At 36.0% G+C, this 14,926-nt stretch overlaps 1 protein-coding gene across 4 annotated transcripts in view; it reads left to right on the plus strand.

The window, feature by feature from the left end:
• TBL1X (transducin beta like 1 X-linked) overlaps nucleotides 1-14,926 on the plus strand; it is a 210,438-nt gene that overhangs the window by 109,210 nt on the left and 86,302 nt on the right. For 3 of the 4 annotated variants that reach the window (XM_067296336.1, XM_067296383.1, XM_013950225.2), the window contains exon 3: nucleotides 1,844-1,951. The exons of the other annotated variant lie outside the window; for it this stretch is intronic. The gene's annotated coding sequence lies outside the window, so the exon portion shown is untranslated. The remainder of the gene's footprint in view (nucleotides 1-1,843; nucleotides 1,952-14,926) is intronic. 4 annotated transcript variants of the gene reach the window in all.

Raw genomic sequence — 14,926 nt, forward strand, 5'->3', positions numbered from 1 at the left:
TCAGTGCTACCAGTACTGATGCCTTCTGCTCTGCTCTATAGCAGCATGGGAAGATGAACGGCCTCTAATGAGTCCATCACTGATAAAAGCTACCAGTGTCCCGGTATATGAGATTTGTAAACAAAACAAATGAAAACGTAGCCCAACTAATTTATAAATATAATTAGGGTAGAAAGAACTAAATATGTAGCCCACCCAATATTTTAGTTTACAGTGCTACAATGTTATTCTTTTCTGATTTTTTACAGTATGTGTTAAACTCGGTGAATCCTGCAGAGCTCTTCAGTGCAGATCAGCCAATTTTTTTCCTGATATTTCTCTCTAGAGCAGCCCCAGAATGTTTTAGTTCTTGTTGCATCCCACAGTGTCAGAGTATTGAATGGAGCTAATTTTAATATAGTAATACACTTATAATTTTTCTATAAGATATGGAGAAGTTGCAACAGCAAAATACTCTAATTCTCGCTTGGATTTTCAGATTATTTATACAGAGTTTTGTTTCCTGAGTGTGTTATATTCTGCATAAACATACATGCACCACAGAAATATGGCAAGGGAAGCAATTCCAAAATAAGATGGAGAGATGGCAACAGTCATCTCAGAATGTCATCTGAGAATTGGCTAGGTGAAGTATGTAGCTACCCAGATAGATGGAGGTTCATATATTCAATAGAAAAACTCAGTAGAAAAATACTGACTTCTAGCTGACATATCAAGAATTCTTTATGATTCTTAAAAAGTCATTTCTTGTCCCTTGTATAGTCATTTACCTCTGATTAGAAAAAGTATAACACTGCCTTGTGTGAGTGGTTGTATTGGGTTAGATGCTAAATTTGTCTCACAGTGATGTAAATGAGAGCATGTAATATTGCAGATTGAGAATTAGGGCTGGATTTATGAAAGCTATCTACTGATGATGTTTTTAAATATATTATTTATTAAATTGATTATATTATAAAATGATCCTTAATGTATAGTTTTAAAAACTGTTAGACATTTGTGTGCAAGTATATAATTAATTTAAAAACTCTCCAATGAATATCTCATTCCACTTTACAACATTCAATTATTCTATTATATAGACAAATATTGAGCATAAGACTTAAGGCTTGAAATGCAGGACTAGGAAGCTGGTTAGATATATGTTGAAATATACAGAGGGAATACGAAACACAGATTTACTGATCATGCTCAGTGGCAGGCATGCCAAAGTCTGCAAATAGGTTTATTATTGCAGAGGAATGCCAGACTATCTTTCATGTGCAATTTTCATAAAGATTTTCTTCTTGACCTTCCCCCCCAAACTCCAGGAAGGTAAATTCTTTGGCCTGCTTATTTCTTTTTGCACATAAGTGGTGCTAAATCAATTTCAACTGCTTGGAAATTTTCTCAGGAAACTCTTGTGCACCCCGCTGTTCTCAGGCAGCAAACGGGCCTGACAGTACGGGATTCAGCTGCAGTTCCACAGCCCATGATCTAGACGAAGTTTTTGCTGATGTTATACTTGACCAAAGGTGCTGAAAAACGTTGAGCCAACAAGGTCTGTGTGTATTAGGATTCTTTTAGGTTGCTGAAAAAGCACACGGCTTTGCAAAGCACTTGCATGCCCTGAATCACGGAGGCTTACTCTTTCCTCTCTAATTCTCTCTGTGATAGATTTTGTGTGCGCGTGCACGTGTGTGTGTGTGTTAGTTTTTTTTCTTTGGGGTTCTGCCAAATCTCCTAACTTGGGAGACAGAAAGAGAATGCTCGGTACACTGGAGAATGCCAAAAATAAAAATAAAAATAAAAAAAGGAGTCAAATGCTTGGGTGTTGACTAGGTCGCTGTGTCTCTCGTTGCAGCCCTCGCAGCTGGTGGATGTGGTGAGCTCCATGGTAACTCAAACCCCCAGACTCTGGACAGCAGCCTGCGAGGAGCAGCATTCAGCAGCTCGAGGGTCTCGCAACCAGGTAAGACAAAGTAATCTCCAAACATGGCCTTACCTTGGGGACACGGTTTCCTCTCCACCTGCCTTTCAGATTTTCTCCTGGTGAAGCCTCATGTCTAGCTTGAACTGAAGAAGTTAATTCTTAAACTTTATACTTGCTAATAAAACTCCTACTGGTGCTATCATTCAAGGCTACACCGGTCCAGCTTGCTCAAGTAGAGACATTCGAGGAAATGCTTAAATTCATTGAGGGGTGTTTTGTTATGCTACAGATTCAAAAGTTGCAATGTAACAAAGCAGAGAAGCACTTAATGATTCTTTAAGTGGTGATTCTTAAACTAGGTAATTGCTATGGTAGGAATTAACCCCAAAATAGATCTCACAGTGGTAAGATCTTACCACTGTCACTACATTTCTGTCAATATTGTCCTTTCATTAACCTTAGGTTTGGGCTCTCTTACCATCTTGTAATCATTTGTAGAGACTGTTTCTATGTTTATGTAATATTCATAGGTACTCTGCAGACTTTTCAAATTGTTGATGTGCTCTTTTCACACAACTGCCTTCTAAATCCCTTGCTACGCTAATTACAGCGCATGGGATATTCTGGTTAACATCTTAAGGAGACACAGAAGTCTTCCCCTATTTTGGTGAATTGTAGAGAAAAATGTAAATCAAGACCTTTCCTGTCTTGGGAAGATGCGGGGGACTATACAGCTATATTTTCTATTCCAGTATCACTCGTGCTGTGAACAGAGATAGTATCTCTGCTCCTATGCATTTATACATCTAGGGGTTGTATGAACCCTTTTTGCCCTAAACTTTCACTGGCATTTGTGCTGAGTTGTTTGTGTGCCATTATTTTTTACCCCAAAGTCCCTGGTTTCCATGCACCATTCTCTGGTTATGACCTGCATTCTTTCTTTTTTGGTACATAAGTCTATTTGGCTATAATAAAATGTGTCTGTCCTACAAAGCAATCCATATTACTCTGAATAACCACCCTACCACCTTTATTAACCAAGGTGCTGATTTTTGTGTCACGAACAACTGCTCTCAACAATGATTTATATTTCCTTTTGTATCAGTGATGATACTCTTACATAATCTTGAGTTGGTACTGACAGATTTTACTGGGATAACATAGAGCATGCTTCTTCAATTATTATTTCCTGTTGACAGCTACTTTTTTGTATCTATCAGTTATCTCTATCTTAATTCATTTAACTTACATTTGATGATACTGATAATATAGAGAGCAAATTTCGCAATCTATGCAGTGTGGCTCTAAGCTAAATGCCCTACAAAAGTCTGTGTCTTTCATCGGGGAATAACTTCTGTTGACCAAAATGTGTAACTTTATCAGATGACTAATTCAAGCCTTTGTGTTTTATTGACCTAGTCTCCACAAAATGGTGTTGACTGGCACCAGTTTTATCCATGTCATTTCCCAGTGAATTTATCCTTTATCACTTTGGTCATTATTTTGCCTGAGATTAATAGTTGGCTTAGAGCTCTATAATTACTCAGATCATACTGCTTACCATCTTCAAATATTGGCAGAAAATGTTAGCAGTCTTACTAAATCTCTCTGGTGTTCCAAAATGTATTGAAAATTAGCATCATTGAAATGACGCACTCTCAAACACTTTTAGGATGCTAAGGCACAAATTATCTGGGTGTGCTGATTTAAAGTTGTCTTTTAACATTCATTTTGATTACTAATGGCCTCCTTATTTGTATAAATTCTTTTTTCTACTGAAAGAGAGAGAATATTTAAGTCATAATTTTTTACACAGTTCTTAACAGTTTTATAGTCTCCATATGCTGATGGGTCTGGACCATAGTTTGTTTCTTTACTTTTAAAACATAAATCAGAAGATGGAGACCTCAGCTTTCTCTTCTGTTTTCTTTAGTCCAAAATTTACTATTTAAATTAATTTCTATCTAAGTATTCTTTATTTTTAAACACATAATATGTATTTCTATCTAATTACTGCCTTCAGCACAGAAGTAGGGTGTGCTTTTAGCCACAGGTTGCCTCTTTTTGGACTATTAATAGTGACTTTTCATCCCTGGTGGTAGTGGGATAAGGGAGGGTCCTTTCACATTTTCATCTATGTCCTTTATCCCAAATGCATACATAATTTTCCTCTGGTTCCCTTGGCTGACCAATTTCCAAGCTAGTAGTTAACTAATCTTTGCATATTGAATATGCAAGTCCAGAATGCGGTTATCCTTTTGGTATTTGAAAAATTATTCTGTGAATAAAACTTAGAAACAGCTGATGTTTTACTACTGCCTGCATGATATTTCTAGCTTACATCTCTCAGATGGAAGTACTTCGTAATTCTTTTCATGTTTTACAGACAGGTACTTAAAGGAATAGATCACCCAGTTCTCTGATACGGTTTGGTGGTTTGCTATATCTCACATTAGCAAAAGTATATCCTCCTGGGATTTGCTAGATAGTGTATTATTCATATGTATTCAAGATCTTGTGCCCCTGGCTTATCAATAATTCTGAGAGATAATGGTGTATTTAATGTAGAGTGTCATCGTCTGTTTCTTTTTGCCTTGCTGTATTTAATAACAGGTTTTCCTGAAAAGTTTTAAACGCTGATTCTAACATTGCCCCAGCAGTTTTAAGCAATGGCAACTACATAAAATATCTACTTCTGTGGTCTTTATGGTCTCTCTTGCTTGTTTCCCAGGCCTCTAGTTCTTCTCTCCACATTGGTTGCCATGTGTAAGATTGAATTTGTGTTACATCTGTTTCTGTGACACCTTCCAACCAACTTTAGAACCTTTTTGACTGCCCTAGGTAGTCCTCATCCAAACAGAGTAACCACGTGTCAGTGAGATGAAGCTTATTCTGTGAATTTTGTTGCTTCTCTCCATGGATGTGAATTGCTGTTCCAAAAAACAAAACCTTTCACCTTTCATCGTATATGTAGCCAATAATTGACCATCAGTCTTTTTTTTTTTTTTAATTTTGTGTCGCTTGTAAGATCAGGCTGACCTGAGACCTCTTTCACATCCTTCTTTCTGAAGTGTTTTACTAGCTGGAGATTATTAACTTGAATTGGTGATACGTGCTTTAGCACTTTTCCGTCTCATAGTAACACTAAGACTTTCATGTCCTAAAGCAAATGTCTCTAACTAATCTATATGAAGACGGAGTCAATAAAGGTAGAAAATGTGATGCTTCAAAGAAGTTCCAGAAAAATTTCATGCAACTTCCTGGTGCGTCAAACGTTGTAGAAACCCTTTGTCGTGTTTTGGTGGGTTAGGAGGAGCAGTCGGTGCAAATCTGCTCAGAGAATTTCATAACAATCACGTATCTGAACCAATAAGAGAAAACTCAAAATGCTACAGGCTTTTCTGCCTGAGTAAAACACGCATTTCTGATGGACTAAGGGTACAAGTGAAAAAAACTAAACAAATTATTTCCCACTCTTGCAAGAGCCACACAGCATAAGGACATGTAAAATCTGTTCACATTATGAACTTCATTCTCTATCCCTACTTTAATGAAGAAGGACTTGGCTTTTGTGAAGTTTACTGTAAGGAGATGACAAGATACAAAATGCAAAGGGTGAAAAGGATCTGTGCTTACGTTCGTCTGTGTTATCTTTCCCATTCAGGAGTCAAGTTTTGGAGTCTAAAGAGAAAAAACTTCATCAGTAGGAACTTCCTGTTACTCCTTTTAGTCTAGTACTTTCTCTTTCTCGTACAGTAAGTTTTCAAACTCCTCAGAGGCTAACTTTGATTACTAACTTTGTAAAATCTTAATGTCTTTCTCTCCTTAATATCCAAACAGCACCACACCTCCATAATGAATTGGAGGCATAGCTAAAACTACAACATCTTCTGTACAACCGAAAGGGTCAAAGTCAAATTTAGATATAGAAACAAAGTTAGTAATCATTTGCTAGTGGATCTTCCCTTGTGCCTGGAATTGGACTAAGTTATATACAGAGGCTTGTTCAGTCCTGTGTTTTATGAGTTTAGTTGCCTGAGTTAGGACCACAATTTTTGCATGTTGAGCATCAGGCCACTTTAGTACTAGGTAGACACCAAAATTATTTCCCCAGGTTAGTAGTGGCTTTTGAAAATCATGACCAAAATCTTTCAGATTCCAGAATAGTATTCTGGAATTCAGTTTCCAGAATGGTGTTTTTTCAGAAGCTTTTCAGAAGCATCCTTTTGATATGAATGAAAAGAATGTTTCATTATGGGTCAGCATTAAGATGGTTGATTTTGATGGAGCGTGCGTCTTCTAACATGACAAGAACAATGCAGTTTATACAAGGACTGTGGAAGGAACTATCATAAAACAGTTGGTTATTGATCTTTCTACATTTCAAGTGCATGGGTTTTATAAGTATCGTAACGCATTCGTGCATACTTGTTGCTTAACAATTTTTATAATTTTTTACAAATGGTGATTTGTATTTGTTTTAATTTATTTAGAACTTTATCAATGGTATTGCACAGGCAGACAGAGAAGCTTTCTGCATGGTAAAAGCAGGTACTGTTGGCAGTAGATCCTGGCATTTCTTTTCACTGGTCAATTGGACTTACTAAAGAAAGATGAACTAGAATAATCGAACTGATTTGTAAATAATACCCTTTATAATATAATTCTTATTTTTTAGGTAATGAACCATCTATATATTGATTTTGATTTCTAAAAATTATTTTTCAAGTGTTGTCAACAAATAATCTAGAGCCTGTGGGACAACACATGAACTAGCAGTTTGACTGTTCAGCATTCATTATTCATAGTGTGTGGTTATTCGTATAAGACACATGACATTGTTTCTGTTCACTAGAAAATAGTGAACTGTTGTCATGACATTTTGAAAAATAAGCATTAAAAATAACATAAAAATAAACATGCTTTAAATTTCCATCATTTGCAACAATTTCAAGAATAAAATATTGGTTATGTTTATATATTCACCGATACTTCCCTTGCTATTTGGTGAATCATACCTAACTGAACTCTGCATTTTTATTCATGAAATATTACTGAATCGGTATTTTTATCACCATTCAGCCAAGGCAGAAGAAAGTGTATCTAGCTAGAACATGAACTTGCCCATTAGGAAACAATTTTTATGCCTTTACATTGTGTTGAAGAGATGAGGAAACTACTATTCCTGTCACTGACAACTTCTGAGATACTTGTTTTGAGCCTTGGGATTATATGGCAGTGTTTTAAACTACTGCTAGTGGAACAAGACTGTTGCTTTCCCCCCCCCTTTCCCCCCCCTTTCCCCCCCTTTTCCCCCCTTCTCTTTTTTTTTTTTTAATAGCTAAGATTCCAAGGAAGGTTTTCTATGATAGCAAAGAGAAGCTTGAAAACATCAGCATTCCAAAATCAGAAGATAAAATGCATTATCATATGATTTTTAAACTGAACTTGTTATTATTTGAGGCATCTCAGACCTTTTAGCACCCAGGTGTGACAATCGTGTGTACTAGCCTTTGATTTGAACAGCTTGTTGGGATTCCAAGTTCAACATGTCAATCTCTTGATAGTGCTACTAGTAGATAAGAAGAGTGGAGAAAGATGATGTACATGCTAATCACTAATAACTGAATATTTAGTTTACCTGCAGTGCCAGATTATGTCAAAGGTGCATTAAACAATAACTCCACGAAGAGTATATGAAAACTGTTTTAGAAATTGCCTGCTGCTCAGAAGCGTGGAAGCTGCCGTACAGCGATGGTGGCAGAACAGGGGGCGAGTAGCGTTCTGCATTGCCCTAAATGGTCCCTATGAGTTTGCTCAGAAGAGACTTCATGCAGCCAACCAGTTCTTTTTCCACCCACAGTCTGCCTAACTTGCCTGGGCAGCACTGGAGAAATTTGCCTGTCATTGAATTTAGTTTAAGCTGTGGTGCTCTTGGAAAACTCAGGTATGTCCTCATCCATGTACACTGCACACACAGTTGGTTCAGCACATTTCAGAGGCATAGGATCTGCTGCAGACTAGCTGTAATGAAGGACGATGCATGTGCAGTAAACCTGTATGCGTGTGCAGTAAATCTGCTACTTCCCAAGCAGAGCTAGAGCAGTTCTGCTCTGCAGAAGAATGGAATTTGGCATTTTTTAAACATTTGAGGATTTTGTTTTAAACTGAGTTCTTTTATCTCACTAGGCTGTAGAAATTGAATTACTACAGGTTGTCTAATTAAACATACTCCTAAATATCTGAAAATCTCATACAGTTATCCCACAGAGAGACAGAACATGACAGAACATATGTTTATTCTTTCAATAAGGTGTTCCTCTATAAATTAGTATCTTGGAGATGTACATGATCTATATTGCCATATGCTTACATATATGGTCTGTACTACCTAAACTGCTTTGATTTAATGGAGCAGTAATAAAGTATATGGCTAATCATACTATTTTATAGATTATGCACATTAAAGATTTGTACCCAATATACACACATTAATGTCAGTTCCTGTCTTCTTAGCTGTACTGAAGTGAGCTTGTGAGGATTTTCACATAATATTTTACTGTCTAATCTTCACCTTAAATGCTGCAAGTGAAAAGAAATCAAATTACTATTTTTCTTAAAAGTTTAATTAGCTATACTAGTGAGACTTAAGACGTAATTCTTCGGTGTGAACTTGTGAGATTTAAGATACAATTAATGAAAACAGTATTACAAGCCTGGCATCACTGATAGCACATTTTTACTTACACACTGAGGTCACAGGTTCATACTCGCTTTTGTAATGGAGTACCTTGGCCCAAGCTTTTCCTTCATAAGTGTGATTACACTGACTTAGTAAAGTTACTGTGATGATAGAGCTGGAGATCAGATGATCACCACAGAAAAAGCTGTGGTGGTTTAAGATACTACAGTGCCCGCACCTAGGCCAGCAGAGCGGAGAGCTTAATGCTCCTTAACTGCTTCAGTGGAAGGTCCGTTGGTTGCCAGCCAGCTGTTGCTAAACTCTGTTCAAGCTTAGGGGGATATTTTAGCATTTGAGTAGGTAAGGAGAGGGCAGACCATTTCTTGCTTTGATTCAGCTGTGAGGGACAGTAGGCTTCAGTTAAGGAGCAGAAGCAAACAGCTGCAATTCGGGAAATTTTACATAATTGCAGCCATTTTTGCAGTCTTGAACCAGAGTCTGGCAAAGCCCGTTCCCTTAGCATGTTCATATTGCTTTCAGACCCTTAGAGGAGAGACGGCGTCCCAGTACTATATAATATCTTATCTTTTTCTAATAAATGGTTCAGGAGATTGGGATATTATGGTTGTTATCTACTCAGAAAATATGTGGGGAACAGGAAAGAGACTCTTTCAAATAATGTATCCGTTATAATAAAAAAGGCATTTTGTAATTTTTGTTATATCTGAGGTGGTTAGTGTTTTTGTTTTGGCTGCTCTGTGGGCTACAGTGTAAATTAGCAAATATCTCAAATCTCCACAAAATGAATTGTATTTATAGTCAACTTAAATCAATTTAAATAAGGTCAGCTCAACTGATGCATGCACAAATTAATTTCACTTTAATCTAGCCTCCTTCCAGTCCTAATAAACAGAATAATCAATCATGGCAGCCTTCTATAACATGATTGTGCATCTCTGATCAAGGAAATGTAAAATAATTTCTCTCTAGTCCCTACTCCGTTCCCCCAGCAACCAAGGTGTGTGGATTTAATTACTCATGTTAATCATTTTTTACGTTGTGTGATGGAAAATAGAAAAAATATATATCTTTTTTGAGATCATCTGTTTAAATAATCATTATATTCCCCATTGTAAAATTAATTCAAAAATGTATAATATATCTGTGGTTTCCCACAACACACAAAAGATGCCAGTCTGATTCGAGGTATTCTTCACAAGCAAAAAAGCAAAGATACCTTGTTTTGAAGAGTTTGCATTGTAGTGGCCTACACCCATCTTTATCAGTAACAGCTGCTCTAAAATCAGTGGCAGTTTTCATATTGATTCCAGTGGGTGCAAGACATCAGCTAGGAATTTTCTGTCTTACTTGAAATATAGTATTAGATGCCAAGCAAAAACTTAGGCTAACATGATGGAAGATACTAGGAATAAAACAGTTAAAGCTTTCCTTTCGTTTATTGACAGAGAGTCTCTTAAATAGGTTGACCACACCATTTACCTGCTTCTCACGCAGAACTGGAACTGGCCTGCTAATGAAATAATATTTTTACTTTTATGCTCAAATATTTACACTATATATTAATTTCTATGATATTTTAATTAGCTGCATATATAGCATATAACATATTTAATAACTTTTGTCTATATATGCAATTATGAAAAATGTATGATATCCGAAAGATCAACTTGCAATCTGTTTATAGCAGTATTTTACAGCTTATTGGTATACTTGTGCCTTTACCAACCAATTCTCCCTTTTCCAATGGCCACTGGATTAAGGCAAATCTGTGTTTTGATTTATCTAAAAACATGTGTTCAGAATATGTCCAGTTAAGTCTAGTTGACAAGATTAGAAAAACAGCAGTCTGTCTGAAGAAGTATTCCTACTGAACTAGTTAATGACAACATCTAGATGGCTAGTTCAGAAATGCTAGTGCAGAAAAGTTCTTATACTATTCAGGATATAGCAGGGAGTTGCCTCTAAATGGTATGTAAATACAGCCCGAGCAGTCAAATGCTGCTTCTGGTGTTTTACATGAGCTTGGAGTTGATGCTGCTGTTTCTGCCTCTTCTGCTCAATACTGATACCAAAATAAAATTAGTTTGGGGAAATCTTGGTGTAATTCAAATGCAGCTGCTAGCTTTCATATAGGCATTGAATTGTATGAGCCATATAAAGTCAAACTAGATTTTGACCATTTTATTATCTCACCTTAATATTAGTAGATTCAGTGATAAATATTTGTTTAATATTAGAATATCTTTTTATGTCTGTGGAGAAATGAAATGCGGAAAGTACCTTTATTTGTCCTTTGAGCCTTTCAGGCCATGAAATTTGTTCCAGAAGAGATTTGACCTGAATATGTTTTGACACTGAAATTGGTCTTTTCTTGTATATTAAAAATCAAGGATCATCATGCAAAAATATTAATCTTTTTATTGGCAAAAAAGAAGGGTGTGGTGCACCTTTTTGAATAAACATTGCAATTTGGCCTTAAACAAAACAGCATCTAATTGTTACTTACATGATCCTATTCCGTGAATACAGATATTAAATATCTTTGGTCATTTAAGGCTTAATTTTGTGTTTCAAATAAAAGTTTGTTGTCCTCGTATGTGAATTACTTCCATGTTTTAAAAATTTATTACTTCAGATTTTAGCACAATAACATCTCTTTACACTGTCAGTTTCATCAGCTTTTTGCAAATTCTTTCTTTTTTGAGCTGAAAGTTCAGCTGTGATGAAATATGACTAAGGCTAAACGTGATGTCTGATATGCTGTGAGGTCTCTTCTAGCCATGTTGTTCCAAAACATTGCTTTGGACTTTTCCAGATTATACAATATCATTTCAATATTTTTTTCATTTTCTCTTCTTTAACATCTCTAGCTTTTAGTCGTACTGTGAATCATAATGGGATGATTCCGTTTTAAACAATTTGAGTTGATTAATCTCTACATAGTAAATTGGAGAAACCATTTTTTCCTTTTTATATGTGCATTAGGTTTCTCTCTAGATACTGATAGATTTTTGTAAGTTACCTGCTTAAGGGTAGGTACAAATATTTTGAATTAGACTTTTCAGTCCTAATTAGATAACATTTGAAAAGTCAATCAATATATACACTCTTTGTAAGCTCCAAAGATTGAAAACTCTCCCCCATATGTAAATCTCTGAAATTTTGTGGAGATCATTCAAAAGAATGCAACAAATTACGTATCGGTTTTAAATCAAATAGGCCAGGGTCAGAGCAACAAAAGTCAAGGGAGTCAGAGCTACCTGCAGTGACATTGATCTGAAAATTGTGCTTGGAGGGATGAAGAAAGGGATCAGTGGGAGCAATTAGATCAGTGAAGCTGAGTGGAAGGGAAGAAAAGGGTGTGATGGAGCTCCAGTTTGGCGCTTGGAGGTGAGGAGAACAGTTCCTCAGAGTCTTTTCACTCCATAAGTAATTGATTAAGTAGTGCTTCCAAAATCCAGAAACGGGGGAAGACTGGTCTCTATCTGAGCTAGACTGAGCCTGTTGTTCTTGCCTAGTCCTAATTTCATGGTAGGTATAAATACTAATCCACCAACTCTTCCTTTTTTTTCTATAAATTAGCCATCCTTCTTTCCTTTGGTATTATATTTTCCATCAATATTAATATTTTGAGAACTTACAGTATCTCCTTCATACTATTTCAGTTTCTCTTCTGCTGTGTATTTCAGTCATTCCCCAATGCTTGAACTGTGCCGTGTCTCTCAAAGCTCTCTCTTCTTAGTTATGGTCATCAGTGCGGTAATCAGCGACTGCTCTCATGTTGTGTGCAGCGCTGTGATGAATGTGTGTGTTAGCTTCCTTGGAGATTTGTAGAAGTCTAGCTTCGTCTTTGCATATGTTCTTCTCCTGACTCTAAGTTGGTTTTGTTTTAGGATTTCGCAATAGAGAGAATATTATTTTTTGTGTTACTAAAATTTTGACACAAATATGTTGGACACAAATTAAATTGTATTTGTATTGATTTAAACCATTGTTCCTATGCAGTGGAAGAATTGCATGTCCCTTGGAAAAAGTGAGTAAAATAGGAATAGTCTTGTTTTTATGGTGATGGAGGAAATAATTTCTAGTACTGTAACACATTCATTACTACTTGAGTTGATGTATTGAAGAAATATTTTAGGTATATGATTTTTGCTGTGGTTTTGTCCCAGTTGCTGTAGTTGACCATGAAATTTAGCCCCAGGGCTTGTTTACATAATTTTAATTATACTTTTCAGTAGATTTAGAGAGAGTTTAAACAGCAGATTTTATTCATCAAGTGGTTTCTTGATGTTCTGGAAGCTTGCATAGTTCTTTTTATTGCAGTTTGTCTTGAGAAGATATCAAAAACTTGAAATATGTTCACAGAGAATGAGGGATTTAGCTAAAAACTTTGTGAAGATGGCAGATCTCAATCTCTCTTGCTCTCATATGAAGACGTTACCATAGAAGGCAGATGTTAAGCTGTTTACCACAGTCAGACATGATCACTCAGTTCTAAATTAGATCTACCCGTGATGGTCAGCATGAAACTAATCAAATCACTTGCACCATTTGATCTGGTTGTGTCGCCTTTCATTATCAAAGTTGATTTCAACTGCTTTAAGCTAGAACTGATCTGAAACAACAGATAAATTTGTGTATCTGTGATCACATTTTCCTGCTGTTGTATTTTGTATGATCTGAGGCTAAAGACTGGACTTTAAAAAAATTAAAACCAAGTGATAATTTTTTGTGTCAGATCTTGTCATCTGAATAGTTATATTCGTTTACCACTCTTTGTTTTGTTTTGAACAATGCAGAATAGATTTTGGTTAACTTTTACAGTTTTTAATTGGTATAACACATAAAAATCAATGTTTTGCCCACAGAATTTACCTTCTTTCCTCCTGAATGTTAGACAGTATATATAAAGATATTTGGTCATGGCTTTAAAAGTACAGTAAGCCCCTCCTAGTAGTTTCAGTTTAACAGTTGAGAACAACAATAATTTCTTTGTGCATGGTGTGTAATATCATGTAATTACTAGGCTTTTCAGTCCATTATTAGAATAAAAAAGGTCAGTGATTTGCTCCCCCCCTCCATCCCCATTTGTATTTTACCTGATCAGGACAGTAAATGTTAAGTGAACAAACTTGATAGCAAAAATTAGCTCTCTTATCTTGTGATCTTATGATTCTTATGAATCTCTTACTTCCTGTGCATTTTATAAGAGCTATATTTGGTAGTTTTGTTTTACTCATCAGCAATATTTGATTGTTTAGTCTTTACATTTCAGTTCTGCTGTTTGTGTCTATCTGATCTATAATAACTTTGATCTGGCCGTTGGGGAAGTTGGACCACTGAGGGCAAAATAGCCACTGTGACTTGATTCCTGATTTTTGCTGACATTTTTAATGCTTATTCATTTAATTAGTAAACCACTACTTAAATTAGGCCCACCAAGCTATAATGGAGGTAAAAGGATGTGGTCAAGACTTAAAAACAAGATGCGGTTACTTATTGTATGCAGTGCAGATGTGACTGGATTTTGTAGAACCCCAGGGCTTGGGAAAGTGATGACAGGGTGCATCTTCTTTCCAAGTTAGTTTAAACTACAATTGAAATTATTTAGCTCCTTTAACTGGCAGAATAGTTGAGTTATTTCAGAATACATAAAGATTTGGGGAGGGGGAGCAATTGAAAAATGTGTTTTTATGTGCTTTGCATAACGATGCAACATATTTTGACATGTTAGAATCAGGAGTTGAAATAAATTGTTACTTCCCTCAAGTTCAAAGGGTATTTAATTATGTTAAAGGCTAAATTGTGTGCTCTAATTTGCATTCAGATTCTACAAAGTAACTATGTAGCTTGTAGCTCAGATATATTTCTGAGTATCTTCACCATGTACTCAGAACTGGTACTGTTGCACATAATAACAAGTGCCTTTTACTGTATTTTTCACTGTTAGCCAGAATAATACTGACAGGAGACAGTAAACTATAACTTATCCTTCCTGTTCAACAGTAAAACTGTTGATCAAGCTTCAGTCAGATGCAGCTTGACGTCTCCATCTATGGCAACTATGCTGCCACAAGGGGTATTGCACTTAAAGAATCTGAGCAAATTTCACTTAGAGGCCTCCTCTTATTCATAGTGATGTACAAGAAAAAACAATTATGCAGGTTGACTTTTGGTTCCCACTTTTGAGGCAGAACAATAAAAAGGCAAGTGCATTTTCTGTGGACATAATATAATGAAAAGCAACAAAAATTTCAAAATTCATAATGCCAATTTTCAGATCACTTTGCAGGTTATGCAGCAAGAAG

The sequence above is a fragment of the Apteryx mantelli genome, chromosome 1, assembly GCF_036417845.1.
Source record: "Apteryx mantelli isolate bAptMan1 chromosome 1, bAptMan1.hap1, whole genome shotgun sequence".
In the NCBI taxonomy this organism is placed as follows: domain Eukaryota; kingdom Metazoa; phylum Chordata; class Aves; order Apterygiformes; family Apterygidae; genus Apteryx; species Apteryx mantelli.